Below are 16,436 nucleotides of genomic sequence, written 5' to 3'. Positions count from 1 at the left end.
TTGCAAAAATTCCATACACTTTTTTTTTAATAGCCCTTGTGAGTTAAATACTGTGTTCTCGATTAAAGAGATGTGTGAACTGAGGTCCAGAGAGGCCAAGATACTAATCCTGTGCCCTTTCTCCCATGCTACACTATACAGTAATGCTGTGCTTGAATTTCTCTTTTCTGATGTTCCCCAGGGTTGGTGCATAACAAATAAAATGACAAAATACGACCAACTAGCATGCATGAGATAAAATAGATGAGATATAATTCCAATGCAATGGGACAGTTTCCATATGATAAAAAATAGTAGTCTTGTCTAATTTTTTTTAAACTTCATGTTTCTTGTAAGATGTTTTGGCACCCCACAGAAGAAGGAGCTAAAAACTGAGCTCCCAAGTAGGCTTTTACTCACTTCTTTTCAGATAATTTATTCAAGCACAAAATCTTTGAAGCCATTTTGTAATCAAGTCTGAAAACGATTTACAATCCTAAGGTTCAGGAAAGCTGGAACTAGCATGAAAGGGTATACCTGCAGGGAACGCGGATGTCCCTGGTTGCATATATGCCGGGGGCTTTGGCTCTTCATCTGTGTTCCTCTGAGGGGAGAGGAAGGTGGACTTCTAGGGAGGCAATGGCTTGCTGTCCTCCTGATAACCCACAACGTAATGGGAATGCCACACTTGTGAAGTCGTGTCCAGCAACCAGATGTTCTGCTTCATCCAGGTGAACGTGAAGTTGCTGGAAAGGAGAGACTGCCACATGTGGAATGAATAGGAGTCTGGCTTAATGATTCTAATATGACAGACAGACCAGGGCCAAGAGCTGACCATTCGTATGCATTCAAGAAAAGTGTGTAAACTGGAAGACAATTAAGATCATGATGCTAACACAGACAGAAAGGCTAGGGGAAGACTTAGTATGTGATTATGTATAGCTTCTGATGGGGGAACGTTGCTGGGATGTCTTTATTATTGTGTGTGTGAAGCATAATAAATATAATCCTCTTGGTGGGGTCTCTGGGTGGCTCAGTCGGTTAAGCGTCTGACTCAGTTTCAGCTCAGATCATGATCTCACAGTTCGTGAGCTCTGACAGTGTGGAGCCTGCTTGGGATTTCTCTCTCCCTCTCTCTCTGCCACTCCCCAGCTTACTCTGTCTCTCTTTCAAAATAAATAAATAAACATTAAATTAAAAAAAATATAATGCCCTTGGGAATTAAGTAGTGTATATAATTTTGCAGAAAAGCCTCTGTATGTTTGAGATACTGACTGGGGAAAGGGGATTCTGAGCTGAACGAGAAAAACCCAAGACTGCATCTCAGACAATCAGCTCCCACCACTTCTGCTCATCACTCCGGTGGTCAAGCACCGGATCAAGAGAGTTCTCTGCCTTTGGCAGTAGTCGTGTCCCTTAATCTTCCCCAGGACTCCTCCTCTGTGGCCATTCACTGGTACCTCACACTGCTGTTGGGAGTCACGTCTCCTTGTTTCTACTGCGGAAAAGCTTGGGATCAAACCACTCTGCAACCAGGTCCCAGACTAGGGTGCACACGCCAGTATTGTAGTGTCTCAGTTGGAATAACATAGTCTTGTCTTCTCAGAGCCTAGCTCTTTGAACCCAGCCCAGCTAAACTATTTTCTTTTCCTTGGGAAAAACAAGGAGTTTCCTAACAGAGTTGCCAGGGCAACCCAGAGTTTAGGTCAAATCTGCTTTCTTTGTGGTCGCTTGACATGTAAGCGTATTATTGTTGGACCTCACTGTCACTTTCTGAACTGGTCTCCGGAAGCATGTTTCACAAGTGTTTTCTCTAATGGCGTCCTCTTGATTCCTTTAATCCCATCTTATCTCCCTTTTCAACCCTAGTAATTTTCTTCTCCATCATTGAACCCCCAATTTTAGTCTCCTGAGTTGGGTGACACTTTTTTTTTGATTCCTTGCTCTGACCTTAAGATCCCTGCTCTTTCTTTCTTTCTTTCTTTCTTTCTTTCTTTCTTTCTTTCTTTCTTAAAATAAGTTTGTTTATTTATTTTGAGAGAGACAGGGAGTGTGTGAGCAGGGTAGGGGCAGAGAGAAAGAGAGAGAGAGATTCCCAAGGAGACTTTGCACTGTCAGTGCAGAGCCTGATGGAGGGCTTGAACTCACAAACCATGAGATCACGACCTGAGCTGAAATCAAGAGTTGGAGGCTTAACCAACTGAGCCACCCAGGCACCACCCCCATTGTTTCTTTTTCTGGTAGTCAACTTCGAAATCATGAATGGGAATTTCCTTTTTCAGGAGAGAAGAGACTTCTGGTCAGCTTGGATAAGTAAATTTATATTCTGTTACCTTCTCTGCTCCAAGATGCAGACACAACAAATAAAATGTAAAAAAAAAAGAAAAAAGAAAAGAAATTAAAAACATTAAATGGAACCTCCTGCGATTGTAATTCTTATAGATTAAAATAATCAAATTTTAGAAATGTTATATGGTTCATCGTAAAATAGAAATGGACTGAAAACACAAGCTGACTATCCCTGTGTCTCAGAAACGAACAAACAATGTAAGTGGTGAGTGGGGCTGGCGTTACAGGCTTGCTTGGTCTGGAAGCAGGCGGTAGTAAGAGCTTCACTGTCTTGGGTAACAGGGACTTGAAAATGTCTCATGAGAGTTGGAGGACTGGACGCTCGATTGTTACTTGAAGGTATTGGAATGGGACTCGATGTCTCATAAAAGGCTGCGGGGCGGGGAGCGGGGCAACTGCTACCAACGAATGCTTGGACCCCGTGCATCCTGGCACATGCATGATTTCGGAGGAAAGAGGGCACAGGCTCCGTGGTTTGACCAGCAACTGAACCAGACTGCTGACTGCGCGGCTTAATGGGCAATATCCCAGTTGTCACCCCAGGGCTTTTCTATTTATTTTTAATTTTTTTTTAAGTTTATTTATTCTTGAGGGGGACAGGGAGGGGCAGAGAGAGAGGGAGACCCAGAATCCAAAGCAGGAGCCAGGCTCTGAGCTGTCAACACAGAACCCGACGCGGGGCTCGAACTTACAAACTGCAAGATCATGACCGGAGCTAAATTTAGATGCTTAACCAACTGAGCCACCCATCTGCCCCTAAATCTGTCTTTAAATACTGGGTAGATGCAGGATCATCTAAATTAATTACTAAAGGAGTTTTTTTAAGAGGATCCTGTTTGAGGGTCAGGAGACCCAGAGAAGGCAGAGGGACATTTGCCTTGCTGTCCCAAGAGAAGAGCGGAGAATGCGGTCAGCTCTTGGGAACTCTAACTTCTGACGAGTCCTTCTGGGATTTCGCCCAGTCCCCCTGCCATTGAACGCCATCCTCTCATTCAGGGTACCCTATCAGTTGTAGTTCTGGGTGTGAAACAGACAATGGGGAGAGGGAAGATGATGGGGTGTGGAAAGAAGAATGAAAGACATAAGCAAAGAAAGTGTCTGCCAGGCCCGTCACCCCACGATGGAAAAGAGGAAACTCCAATAGTTCTTTAGGTCGGCCTCATCCAGACCCTGTCCACCAGCCCAGAGTGGCTTATTTCCACGGAGCACCTCAGAGAATTGCATGTGAGAGATGGAATCCGGAGCGTGAGCTGTATTAATGGTTGTGAACAAACCCAGTTCTCATGTGTCATGTCGAGTGCAAATCAGACGGTTTGGTAGGACACAGTGTGCCGACTCTGTCCTGATGTGTTTCTTGAATTCAGATCTTCGAGTCTCTGGTGACGTTATAACTGACTGGTGGCCCCGACTGCACACACTTTGGCGTCTCTTCCCAGCACACAACTCGGCACTGGGCTCGCAGTGGGGAGGGGGGCTAATGCAGCGTTAAACTATGCATTAGGATGAGAACTCCTCATTGTCAACATTTAGAATTGTTTTTAATGTTTATTTATTTTCAGAGAGACAGAGAGACAGAGAGAGAGTGTGAGTGAGGTGGGGGGGGGGGCAGAGAGACAGGAAGACCCAGAATCCGAAGCAGGCTCCAGGCTCTGAGCTGTCAGCACAGAGCCTGACGTGGGGCTCGAACCCAAGAACCATGAGATCGTGACCTGAGCCAAAGTCAGACGATCAACCAACTGAGCCCCCCAGGTGCCCCTGTCAACATTAAAAAAAAAAGTTTATTTTTGAGAGAGAGAGAGAGAGAGAGAGAGAGAAAACAAGTGGGGGAAGGGCAGACAGAGAGGGAGACAGAGGATCCACAGCAGGCTCTGTGCTGAGAGCAGACAACCCAATGCGGGGCTCGAACTCACAAACCATGACATCATGACCTGAGCCAGAGTCGGACACTTGACAGACTGAGCCACCCTCGTTGTCAAGATGTTTAATTTTTAACTTAACAGAATGGGAAAAGCCAGGATGTCTTCTGTGGAGCTGAAGGGAGTTGGAGTGAAACTCGCAGGCACGCTGGAGATCTGGAAGGAAGAAGGGCTTCTTTACCTCTGGGTGGAGGACCATAGAGGCCTGCCACAGAAGACCTCTTCATGCCCATCCCTCTGTCCCCTTAGCAAATATTCGTTGAATACACACAATGCTCTGTAATCAAATGCTTTTGGTATTTGCTTGTGTCCTCTGAGATTGGCTTCCATTCTTTGTAAAGTTTCTGTTTATCTTTACATCTGTCCTCAGATACCCTCCTCTTTGGAAAAGCTTTCCATGACCCCGTAGACCATCTTAGATGCCTCTTTTCCTAGGTACCGCTTTGACCTGGACATACCCCCAGAAAATAAATTACAGCATTGTAGTGTAAACACCTGTTCCAGGGATGACTCTTACGGGCTGTCTCTACTACCTCTGGCTCCAGTAGAGCATCTGGCACACGGCAGATGGGATAAATGAATGCGTAAATTACTATTCACATTAAATGTCAGAATGAGGCAGTGGCCGTGAGTCCTCCCAGTTTTGAGGCTTCCACTCAATGGCAGTTTGCGCAGACCCTTCCTTGAATATCAGAACAGATTTCTCCAGCAGCAGGTGGCTGAAGGGATTCCTGTTCCGAAGGTGACTGAAGTCAATGCTTTCAACTCAGATGGCTTCTAACAGACAAAACCGACAGGTTTGAGTCAAGGAGTGTAAGTAGTTCTTTGCAGGGATCTGGAAATGAGAGCCCAGCTAAAGGCTTCTGACTTCACAGCTCTACCTTTATGCAAATCATTTCTCAGTATCCAAATGAGTTGGCAAAATGAAGTCTGTATTTTATCATGACATACCCTTCCAGGAATTTCAATAGTTAGCTATAAATCTTTGTACACATTAACTGAGGAACTTTTCCAAGGAAAGTTTATTTTAGATTGAGACCATGATAATCAGAGCAACGTTTATATAGCTCTATAGCTGAATTGGTTTTCTGGGCATGTTAGTTGGGTAAAACCATTTCTTTGCAGATATTTTCAGGTTATAAAAACCTGAGAAGTAAGCTTTTGTAGACCAATCTGGGACTCTAACTCCTATTGCCTTTACTATGTTAGAAAACAGTCTGGGGGCGCCCAGGTGGCTCAGTCGGTTGAGTGTCTGATTCTTGATTTCCACTCAGGTCATGATCCCGGGGTCATGAGGTTGAGCCCCGCATCAGTGTCCATGCTCAGCATGGAGACTGCTTAAGATTCTCTCCCTCTGCCCCTCTCCCCAGCTCGTGTATACTCAAGAAAGAAAGAAAAGAAAGAAAGAAAGAAAGAGAGAGAGAGAGAGAGAGAGAGAGAAAGAAAGAAAGAAAGAAAGAAAGAAAGAAAGAAAGAAAGAAAGAAAGAAAAGGAAGGAAGGAAGGAAGGAAGGAAGGAAACAGTCTATTTCAAAAAACAAATTTACAAACAGATTTTTGGAACACAATGCTTACGTGTATACTTCTCGGCAACTTTCAGTAGCTCCCTATTGCCACTGAACATTTGATCTTTAAACCTGCTCTTCAAAGCCCATTTACCTTTCCATACCGATATCTTACAATTCCTCCTTATGACCCTGCATTACAGCCAACTGGAGCCATATGTGCTTACTCTGCATTGCTTTCTGACTGCTATATATTTGCTCAAGCTGCTCCCACGCTGTTTGTTAAAATCCTATCCTACCGTTGAGAATCAACCGTAACCTTTCCTGATTCCCCTCAATTGAATATGACCACCTACTCCTGTAACTATCAAAGGTACTTTATTCCTGTGTTTAAAAAAAGATGACAGTGCCATTTATCAAGCAATTCCTAGATAGTGACCTTTGCGCTAAGCATTTTGCAAACATTGTTTAATGTAATCCTCATGACAGTTATATGGGGATCGGCATTAATTTTACATGTGCCTCTCTCCTGGAACTTGCTCTTTCTCTATCCACTCTCTGAATGGAGAGAGAGAGAGAGAAGAGGGAGAGAGAAGGTCCTAGAGTAAAATGAGCCAACCACAGCCCACTGCCTGATTTTGTACATGGAGTTTCATTGAAAAAGAACCATGCCCATTCATTTACATATTGTCCATGGCTGCTTTGGTGCTATAACGGTGGAGTTGAATAGTTGTGACAGAGACCATGTGGCCAACAAAACCTAAAATATTTGCTATATGGCCCTTTGCAGAAAAACATGGTCATCCCTTGGACTAAGAGGGTGATAGTCCCACATGATGGGAGGATCCTAAATCCCTGTGGACCAATCCGCTTGACTATGTGGAGCGGAACTGTTCAGCCCCCACCCCCACCCCACCAGCCTGAATTGACTCAAGAAACAAATTTTTATTCTGTTCATGGTCAAAACTCCTGGGTTGCCTGTTCCAGTAGTTGCCTAGCCTCACTAATGTAAGAGCAGTGTAAACATGCTAACTATCCTAGACAGCAATCAAATGACTCCTCTTCAAAGGACCCAGGAATGTGGGAAGGTTGTTCTTGAGTTCTCTTACTGGCTTCTGATGCCTTTTAAAAGTTACAGGCGAGTATGATGAGAGACATCCTAGGATCTCAAATCAGCAGCATGTGCCACAAAATAACTTACATGATGGTGGCTGAGTAGCTACTGATTGCATTGAGTAAATAAACACCATAGGAAAAAAAAAGATCCCAGTGATTTCTGAGGCATGTACTTAGTGGGTGGTCAGGTGGGGGAGGTCAGGTGGGAAAATCCGTGAAGCTCTTCTACATTCCCGGCCCCTCCAGAGTTTGAGGAATTGAAAGTAAAGCGGATACTGATTCGATCACAGCTTCTTTCTTGGAAGAGCAGTGTGTGACGTTCATTTATTCCTTCAGTGAAAAACGTTAGGGAAAAAGGAACTCAGAATGACTTTAAAGATAAACTTTCCCATGATCTCTGGGATACTGAAAGTGATTGCAATGTCTCAGTGGGGATTTGAATTAAGTTAAGGGCCATTCTTTGAATTAAGTTAAGGGCCAAAGCTTATCTTTGGACTGTATTTTGTTTAGAAAGGGAACACCCTAGTCTGTAATCTATACATTCTCTGACAATGGCCATTTGAGTTCCTTGTCCATTGGCTTCCTTGGGGAGAATGAAGATGTTTATCCTCTGCAGGCTTTGTTTCTTTGCTTTCACAGAACATAGTGATCTTGGAACAATAAAACCAGTTATAGATTAACTGATCCTGACGTCTCAGTTTCATGGAACCATCAAAGTTCAAGTTGGAAAACTATTGCTAAGGTTATTTATGAGGGCCCTACCCAAATGTTTTCCATGCGAGGTACAAGCAGAAGTCTGTATGGCAATACAGCATCTTTCTTACTGCTCTCCCATTCAGCTAGAGTGGGAATTGCAAATGGGCACCAGAAGCCCACAATCCTCCTACAGACCTGTTCCGTTTGATCTGCATAGTGTTTTATTTATTTATTTATTTATTTATTTATTTATTTATTTATTTTTATTAATTTTTTTCGAATATTTATTTTTGAGAGAGAGAGAGAGAGAGAATATGAGCGGGGGGAGGGGCAGAGAGAGAGGGAGACAAAGAATCCGAAGCAGGCTCCAGGCTCCCAGCTGTCAGCACAGAGCCCGATGTGGGGCTCGAACCCACGAGCCGCGAAATCACGACTTGAGCCGAAGTTGGACGCTCAACCGACCGAGCCACCCAGGTGCCCTATGATCTGCATAGTGTTTTAAAATCAGGTTTATAAAAGTCCAGGTTTAAATTTCTCTTAAAAATTAGGATAGCCTGGGGCACCTGGGTGGCTCAGTTGGTTAAGCGTCTGACTTCAGCTCATGATCTTACAGTCTCATGGGATTGAGCCCTGCGTCAGACTCTGTGCTGACAGCTGGGAGCCTGGAGCCTGCTTCGGATTCTGTGTCTCCCTCTCTCTCTGTGCCTTCTCCACTTACTCTCTCTTTCTCTCTCTCTCTCTCTCTCAAAAATAAATAAACATTAAAAAATATTTTAAAAAATTAGGATAGCCTAAAAATACTGGGCCTAAGTTCCCATCCACCAATAATAATTCAGAGGTGGAATTAGATGGGAGTGCACCTTCCAGCTGGATGTGGTTCCCAACACTCTCTCTCATCTGAGCTTTGGTGCACCTCAGTCTTTGCATTACCTGCCTGGCTCCTGTGGGCGTTAGAGTTCCTGGCTCCCATTCCAGGGCTCCTTGCTCTCTCCTGTGCTTATCTCAAAAAAACATTTTTTTTTAAATAAAAGAAGATGAGATTGGGATAACCTAGAGGGTCATCTTAGATCTACCATTATGTGACCGCCGGCAAGTCATTTGATATCTCGAGTTTCCTTGGTTATAAAATGCCTACAGCAAAGGATGGACATTTAAAGAACAGCCAAGGTCATGCATGTAGAATAGGCCTCAGGTCTTCATTTTACCATCTGCTTCCACCATGGTCACCTTGCATCCAGTCTTTTCACTTTTCCATCCCATAGTTTTAAATGTTTTATTTAGCCCCCAAAACATGTTAGCACCCACTGTATGCCTGGCATTGGGTTGGGGATTCGGCAGTCAGTGAGAATAGACTCAGGCCCTATTCTCATGAAACTTACAATGCCAATGGGGGAGGCAGATTCGTGTCAACTAATCATACAGATAAATGTAAAATGGTCACCGGGACAGCTGCTGTGAGGGAGATGACCTTCACATCCAGAGAACATGATGTAATGGGGCCTTTGGTGAAGGCAGAAAGGTCAGACAAAACTCTCAAAATCTGAAGGATAAGGAGTTGTGTGACTGAGGGGGGGTGAGGAGAATATTCTAGGTAGTGGAAAGAGCATGTGTAAAAGTACTATGGGGCAGGAAACGTGGAGAGGGTGAGGCACTAGGAGAAACCGGTGGGTCTGGTGCAGAGGGGACAAGGAATGGTGGGGATACGTAGCTAGAGAAGAGAGGAGGATCAGATAGCATGTAGGCCATGCTTTGGGGCTTTAGTTTTATCTTAAGAGCAGTGGTAAAGCCATTGAAGACTTAAGCAGGGGGCTCTAGAAAATGGCAGCTCACTCTGTAGTGTGGAAACCAGATGGGAAGACATATCAGGTTGAATCCGATGAAATTTTCACTTCCATTCTTTTTGTCCTGGAAGCGGGCCATTTCCTATGGTTCCACCTGATAGAATACATGCAGGGTAAACCAGTTAGGGGGCTGGTGAGAGATGACAGTGGTCTGGACTAGGATAGGGTTTTGGAAATGGAGAGAAGTGGAAGGTTAAGAAATGCATGCAGGTCACACAGCAAGAAGGAGACAGAACCAGAATCGAAACCCAATCAGTCTGATCCCAGACCTCAAGAATTCAAACAATCTGCTATGGAAGGCGATGTGTCCCGTAACAGATATTCAAGCTCAGGCTGACAGCACAAAGGAAGGTTTAGGAAAAGCTTCATGGAGAAGTCTATTTTTCCAGGGTACTGGAGAAGAAGTGGTGTTTTGACAGATCGTGATGGGCAAAGAGGTATCCAGGGGTAGGAAACTGACTGAGCAAAGGCACGGCACAGAAGATACCTCCACATGTTTGGGGAACTGCACACAGAGTCCAGTGTGGCTGGGTGTGGGTTATTTGTATGAGACAAGTCAGGAACAGAGAGTTAGTTGGGACTTAAATTGCAGATAAAGGACCTTGGAGCAGGAAGGGGGGAGGGAGTGTGCACCATTTCCCTCACTGTTGGTCATAAGGAAAATAAAGCCTGTAAGCAACTGAAGCCTCTAGAATCAATTTGGACTACTCTGTTTTGGAGTGGTAGTGAGGGCACTATCTCAAAGAGGGAAACTAGGTGACTTTGGTTTCTAAATCTGCTCTGGAGTTCAAGGCAAGACCACCTTCTTCTTCTTCTTCTTCTTCTTCTTCTTCTTCTTCTTCTTCTTCTTCTTCTTCTTCTTTTAATCTTTATTAATTTTGAGAGAGAGAGAGACAGAGACAGAGTGTGAGTGGGGGAGGAACAGCAGAAGAGGGAGACCCAGAATCCCAAGCAGACTCCAGGCTCTGAGCTGTCAGCACAGAGCCCAATGTGGGGCTCGAACTCATGAACCCTGAGCTCATGACTTGAGCTAAAGTTGAATGCTTAACCAACTGAGCCACCGCGGCGCCCCTCAAGGCAAGACTTCTTAACTTGGGGATTCTGCACTCGTGGATGGGCATCAGGGATCCTAGAACCTTAGGAAATTGTGGGGCAAAGTTGTATGTTGCATGAGCACCTGTGCTTCTTGTCTAGGAGGAGGTACTTCATAAGATCCATTACTTTCTCTAAGCACTCATGATCAAAGAAATATTGTAAGCCCCCACTGTGAAAGGGAAAAGCCAGCAACAGTCTCAATGGGGCTTTGCTTGGAGCCAGGAACTGGAAAAGTGTCCTACTGAGAAGCTTTGAGATTCTGTAGAAGTCAAAACCAAGAGTTTGAGTTCCCCACTGACACGCAGAACTTTCCAGAGAAGTGTCATCACTGTGGATCAGCAGAGGCCTGGCTCCGTCAGCCTCTGTCCGGGATGGCAGGTTGTCCGGGTTAGCAGGCCCAGCCAGGGAAAGATTAGGTGAGGCACATCTCCCTGTAACAGTGTCAGTAGGAAGAAAATCACTTTTGAGCTTCTGTCCCTGGAGGTTTACAGTGGTAACAGGAAGCTACAATTTCCAGGCAAATGACAGCTGTCTGGGAGGATTTGTACCATTGTACTTTTAGCCCAACCCAGCAGAGTCACTCAGCATAAAACAGCCTTGTCAGCGAGGCAGCTTGTGGGCAAGGCCTGTGAGAAAACCCTTCATTTCCTCCCGGTTGTCAAGTCGTTTCAAAGCTTGCCCGGCAGGCCCTGCCATCACGGACACCGGCTGGGGTGACGGAGGGCGGGGAAGGCAGCAATGCCCGTGACGAAATTGAGGTTTCTGGGCAGATCCTTTGATTCACAGAAAATAGTTGTGCTGGAGGCTGGTCTGGTCATTAGTGGTGTGTTTTGCATGATGATTCTCTTTGATTAAAGAGAGACAGAGTCCCGTGTGGAATAGTCAGGATTAGGTCTGTCTGCACGTGACGGAAAATTGAGGACAACAGTGGTTTAAACGTTGTAGACATTGCTCTCTGTCACGTAAACCCATGCTGGAGCTGAGCAATCCAGGGTTGGTTTGGCAACTGTGTGCTCAGCAAACCTAGGGACCCACCAAACCTAGGAACCTATTCCATGACCCAGGATGGCTCCCTAACCTCCAGTCTGGGGGAAGTGGAAGAGGGGAAGAAAGGACCCCCCTTATTTTAAGGACACTTGCTCAGAGGTCTCGTGTCATAATTCTGTTTGCATGCCATTGTCCAGAGCGCACTGACTACTTGTCAACTCATGTGGTTAGAATACGGTCTTTAACTTGGGCATCTAGTGACATATTGGGGGTCCTGTTTTGTATACATATGGACAACTCGATGTCTCTCTACACCGCGTCCTCAGAAAAGATGGAGTGCTTTGATGCTGTTCAGATAACTCCAGAGACCTTAGCAAACCTGGATCTAGATGAGGTAGGTCATTCTTTTCTTGCCTTAGAGAGCAACTTTATAGAGGTGGTCTCCTTCACTTTTGTCAGTAGGCGTGTGAGAAGCAAGACTTCTTCATTCACTCATTCATTCGTTCACTCGTATCGGTACTGTCCTGTCAGAGACGATCAGCCGTTCACCACATTTATACTTCCTATCTAAAGGGGACACTTATTCCTAGAAAGTGGTCATCCTCCCGGAGGCTAGATGTCTCAGCCTCCCGCATCGAGGTGGGTCCATAAGGCCAGCTTCTGCCAATGGTATGTGGACACAGGAGACGTGTCCCTTCGGGGAGGAGGTGGTTAAAAGCTGTCTTCATCCCCTAGTTTCTTATCTGCCTCCAGAGGCTGGAGACCCGGAGGCCTAGCAGGTGGCAGAGACACACATGGAAGGAGCTTGGGCATCAGAATCACCCCAGGAAAAGCTGCCCACCAAATGTCCGCATGGGACTGTTACATTCACAAGGACTCTGCTCTCAGCTTGAGCTCCGGGTACAAGAACGTGCCTCCTGGTGCCTGCTGTAATACGACCGTTAGGTTGAGAGCTCAGCTCTCACATCAAATAGAACTAGAGTCGAATGCCATGTGGTAGACTTCCCAGCCATGAGATGGAGATTTCAGGTAATTTCTCACAATCTCCCTGCCTAATAGCCTCTCTTTCCTCATTTATAGAATGTGGCTTAATTTACATACCAGGTACAATATTTGTGTGTGGGGGGAGATGCCGGTACCTAGCAAATGCTTCAGACATGTTCATTCTTAGTCTTAGAATCACATATTGTTGGGGCTCCTCCTTTTCTGTTCTGATAGGGTAGCTTTCGCTAATTTAGGGACCAATCGAGGCATTTCAGCTTATTTACTTAGTTCTTGTCTTGTGTCCCTCAGGTTGTGGGTCTCTCTCTGATGGTCATCAGTGATTCTGTATAGCAGATGTCCCTTTCCCCACCACGTTGTGGTAGGCAGAACAATGGCCCCTGAAGATGTCCCCGTCCCAATCCCTGGAGACTGTCAATGTGCTACCTTACATGGCAAAAAGAATTTTGCAGCTGTGATTAGGTTAAGGACCTTCCAATGGGGAGATTATCATGGATTACCAAAGCGGGCCCAGTGTAATCACAATGGTCCTTAAAGATGGGAGAAGACAGCGAGTCAGAGAATGAGATGACAGACAGGTGTTGGAGTGATATGACTGCTGGCTTGGAAGACAAAGAAGACCACGAGCCAAGGGGTGCAGGCAGCTTCCACAGCTGGAAAAGGCAAGGAACGGACTCTCCCCTGGAGCCTTTAGAGGGAGCACAGTCCCGCAACGTTGGGTTCCAGCCCAGCGAGACCCACATCCGACTCGTCTCCTACAGAGCTGTAAATGGTAAGTTTATATTGCTGGTCGTGAAGTTGGCGGTAATTTGTTACAGCAGCAACGAGAAGCTAAATCACACCCTCTCCCCAACGCGCTGTGTTGCAATGTGCCTGTGAAGCTCTTTCCCGAAATAGGAGGGAAGCTCAGAGAGAGGAGTCACAGTGAAAGAAGACGAGTGGAGCTAACATGAGCTCACCGTTGCACCCACAGGGAAAGCTGCTTCACGACCCGGGCTCTCAGTGGGGGTGACCCCACCCTCCGTGGATCCTCCTCAACTCCTGACCAGACTTTCCATCTTTGTTTTGGGTCGTGGATACCTCATGGTCCGCCCCTGCCCCAGCCCTTGCCACTGCAGGCTGTGAGCCTGCCAGATCCTACAATAGGTGACCTTTAAGTAAGAGCTCCTCTCCTAGATCCCTATTGGCAGGGCTCTGGCTTTGAACTTGAGCAGCAGAGGATTCCACACTTGGGATGGAAGCTTTGGAATGTTCCTTCCCCTCCCACCCCTTCCAGACAGCAACGTGAAAGGGCTGCACTGGCTTTTTTTTTTTTTTTTTTTTTTTTTAGGTGAAATTCGTACAACATAAAATTAACCATTTTGAAGTATATCATTTAATGGCACTTTAGTACATTAACCTTGTTGTGCAACCATCACCTCTATCTAGTTCCAAAACATTTTCTTCACCCCAGTAGGAGACCCTGTTCCATGAAATAGTCAGTCCCCATTTGCCCTTTCTTCCAGGCCCTGGCAACCATCATTTGTTTTCGGTCTCTATGGATTTACTTATTCTGGAGGTTTCATATACATTAAATAATATAATATATGGCCTTTTGTGTTTGTCTTTTTTGACGTAGCATAATGTTTTCTTATTTTAACCACAAAAAATTTATTTATTTATTTATTTATTTATTTATTTATAGAATTTTTTTAAAAAAATTTAAATCCAAGTTAGTGAACATATAGTGTAATAATGATCTCAGGAATAGATTTAGTGATTCATCACTTGCATATAACACCCGGTGTTCATCCCAACAAGCGCCCTCCTCAATGTCCATCACCCATTTAGCCCACGCCCTAACCACCTCCCCTCCAGCAACCCTCAGTTTGTTCTCTATATTTAAGAGTCTCTTAATTTAAGAGTCTCCCTCTCTCTGTTCTTATCTTATTTTTCCTTTCCTTCCCCTGTGTTAATCTATTTTGTTTCTTAAATTCCACAGATGAGTGAAATCATATATCTCCTTTTCTGACTGATTTTACTTAACATAATGCATTCTGTTTCCATCCGTGTTGTTGCAAATGGCAAGATTTCATTCTTTTTGCTGGCAGAGTAATATTCCATTGTGTATATACACCACATCTTTATCTTTTCATCAGTTGATGGACATTTGGGCTCTTCCCATAATTTGGCTATTGTCGATAGTTCTACCATAAACATTGGGGTGCATGTGCCCCTTCAAATCAGCATTTTTATATCCTTTGGATAAATACTACTGTGAAATTGCTGGGTCATAGGGTAGTTCTATTTGTAATTTTTTGAGGACCTCCATATTGTTTTCCAGAGTGGCTGCACCAGTTTGCATTTCTACCAGCAGTGTAGAAGGGTTCCTCTTTCTCTGCATCCTTGCCAACATCTGTTGTTAAACGAGTTGTTAATTTTAGCCATTCTGATAGGTGTGAGGTGGTATCTCAATGTGGTTTTGATTTGTATTTCCCTGATGATGAGTGATGTCGAGCATCTTTTCATGTGTCAGTTGGCCATCTGGATGTCTTCTTTGGAGAAGTGTCTATTCATGTCTTTTGCCCATTTCTTCACTGGATTATTTGTTTTTTGGGTGTTGAGTTTGGTAAGTTCTTTATAGATTTTGGATATCAGTCTTTTATCTGATATGTTGTCTGAAAATACCTTCTCCCATTTTGTCGGTTGCCTTTTAGTTTTTCTGATTGTTTCCTTCACTGTGCAGAAGCTTTTTCTTGATGAGGTCCCAATAGTTCATTTTTGCTTTTGTTTCCTTTGCCTCTGGAGACATGTCAAGTAAGAAGTAGCTGTGGCCGAGGTCAAAGAAGTTGTTGCCTGTTTTCTCCTCTAGGATTTTGATGCCTTCCGGTCTTATGTTTAGGTCTTTCACCATTTTGAGTTTATTTTTGTGTATGGTGTAAGAAAGTGGTCCAGGTTCATTTTTCTGCAAACTTTCCAGTTTTCCCAACATCATTTGCTGAAAAGACTTTCTTTTTTCCATTGGATATTCTTTCCTGCTTTGTCAAGGATAAGTTGGCCATACGTTTGTGGGTCCATTTCTGGGTTCTCTATTCTGAACTTAGTATAATGTTTTCAAGGTTCATCCAAATTGTAGAATGTATTAATACTCCAATTCCTTTTCATGGCTGAATAACATTCCATTATATGGATAACCATATTTTGTTTATCCATTCATCAGACAATGGACACTTGGGTAGTTTCTCCCTAATGGCTGCTGTGAATAATGCTACTGTGAACATTTGTGTGCGTTTTGTTTGAAGACCTCTTTTCAGTTCTGCATGGGTGTGTGTTTTCATATTGCTTGGATATATTCCTAGCAGTGGAGTTACTGGGTCACCCCGGCTTTTGATATCTGCTTATGTTGTTGTCAAAGATAAATGTCTCCAATGTCACTAAATTATTTATTTTTAGAATCTTCTCCAGGTGGAAAGCATGTGTGGGACGTGCTGATTCCACCACTATATTGCTATTATCAAACATGTTGTCCCTTGCCATCTTTGTGGGGGAAACTATCAGGCATGTCAAATCAGTGGTGACCTGGAATTGAGGGCTATAGGCTGCATCAGAACCCAGACACCTTCCGTCACTCTCTGATAGTAAATGGATTACTTGTGTGTTCATTGTCTAACTTCCTCAATGACTATGTAATTTCTACAAGGGCAGGGATTTACTATGTTTCATTCACTTCTGGATCCTAGTGCCAGCAACAGTGCCTGGAACAGTATATACTGAATGAACACATGAACATTTGAAGGAATGACCATCAGTGTCCTCTGATTTCATGTCCTGTCTCTCCTTCAGGTCCCAACCCTAGAAGCTGGGTTCACATCCATGAACTCTTTAGTTAAATGACACCTTTGTGTCCATTTTTCCTTTCAAGACCCAAAAATACCCTAGAGATATAGAGTGGGTATTCTTCCCTCACTTTGA

The 16,436-nt window shown here is 44.4% G+C and overlaps 1 protein-coding gene across 1 annotated transcript in view; it reads left to right on the top strand.

Annotated features, from left to right (window-relative positions):
* The first annotated feature begins 12,035 nt into the window (after window positions 1-12,035).
* The window catches only part of GLIS3 (GLIS family zinc finger 3), a 578,617-nt gene continuing 574,216 nt past the window's right edge, over window positions 12,036-16,436 (top strand). The window contains exons 1-2 of the mRNA XM_053205324.1: window positions 12,036-12,512; window positions 12,777-13,257. The gene's annotated coding sequence lies outside the window, so the exon portion shown is untranslated. The remainder of the gene's footprint in view (window positions 12,513-12,776; window positions 13,258-16,436) is intronic.

This window comes from Acinonyx jubatus, chromosome D4, assembly GCF_027475565.1.
Source record: "Acinonyx jubatus isolate Ajub_Pintada_27869175 chromosome D4, VMU_Ajub_asm_v1.0, whole genome shotgun sequence".
NCBI classification, from domain to species: domain Eukaryota; kingdom Metazoa; phylum Chordata; class Mammalia; order Carnivora; family Felidae; genus Acinonyx; species Acinonyx jubatus.
The sequence above is the reverse complement of the archived record's forward strand: the minus strand, read 5'-3'. Positions and strand labels throughout refer to the sequence as shown.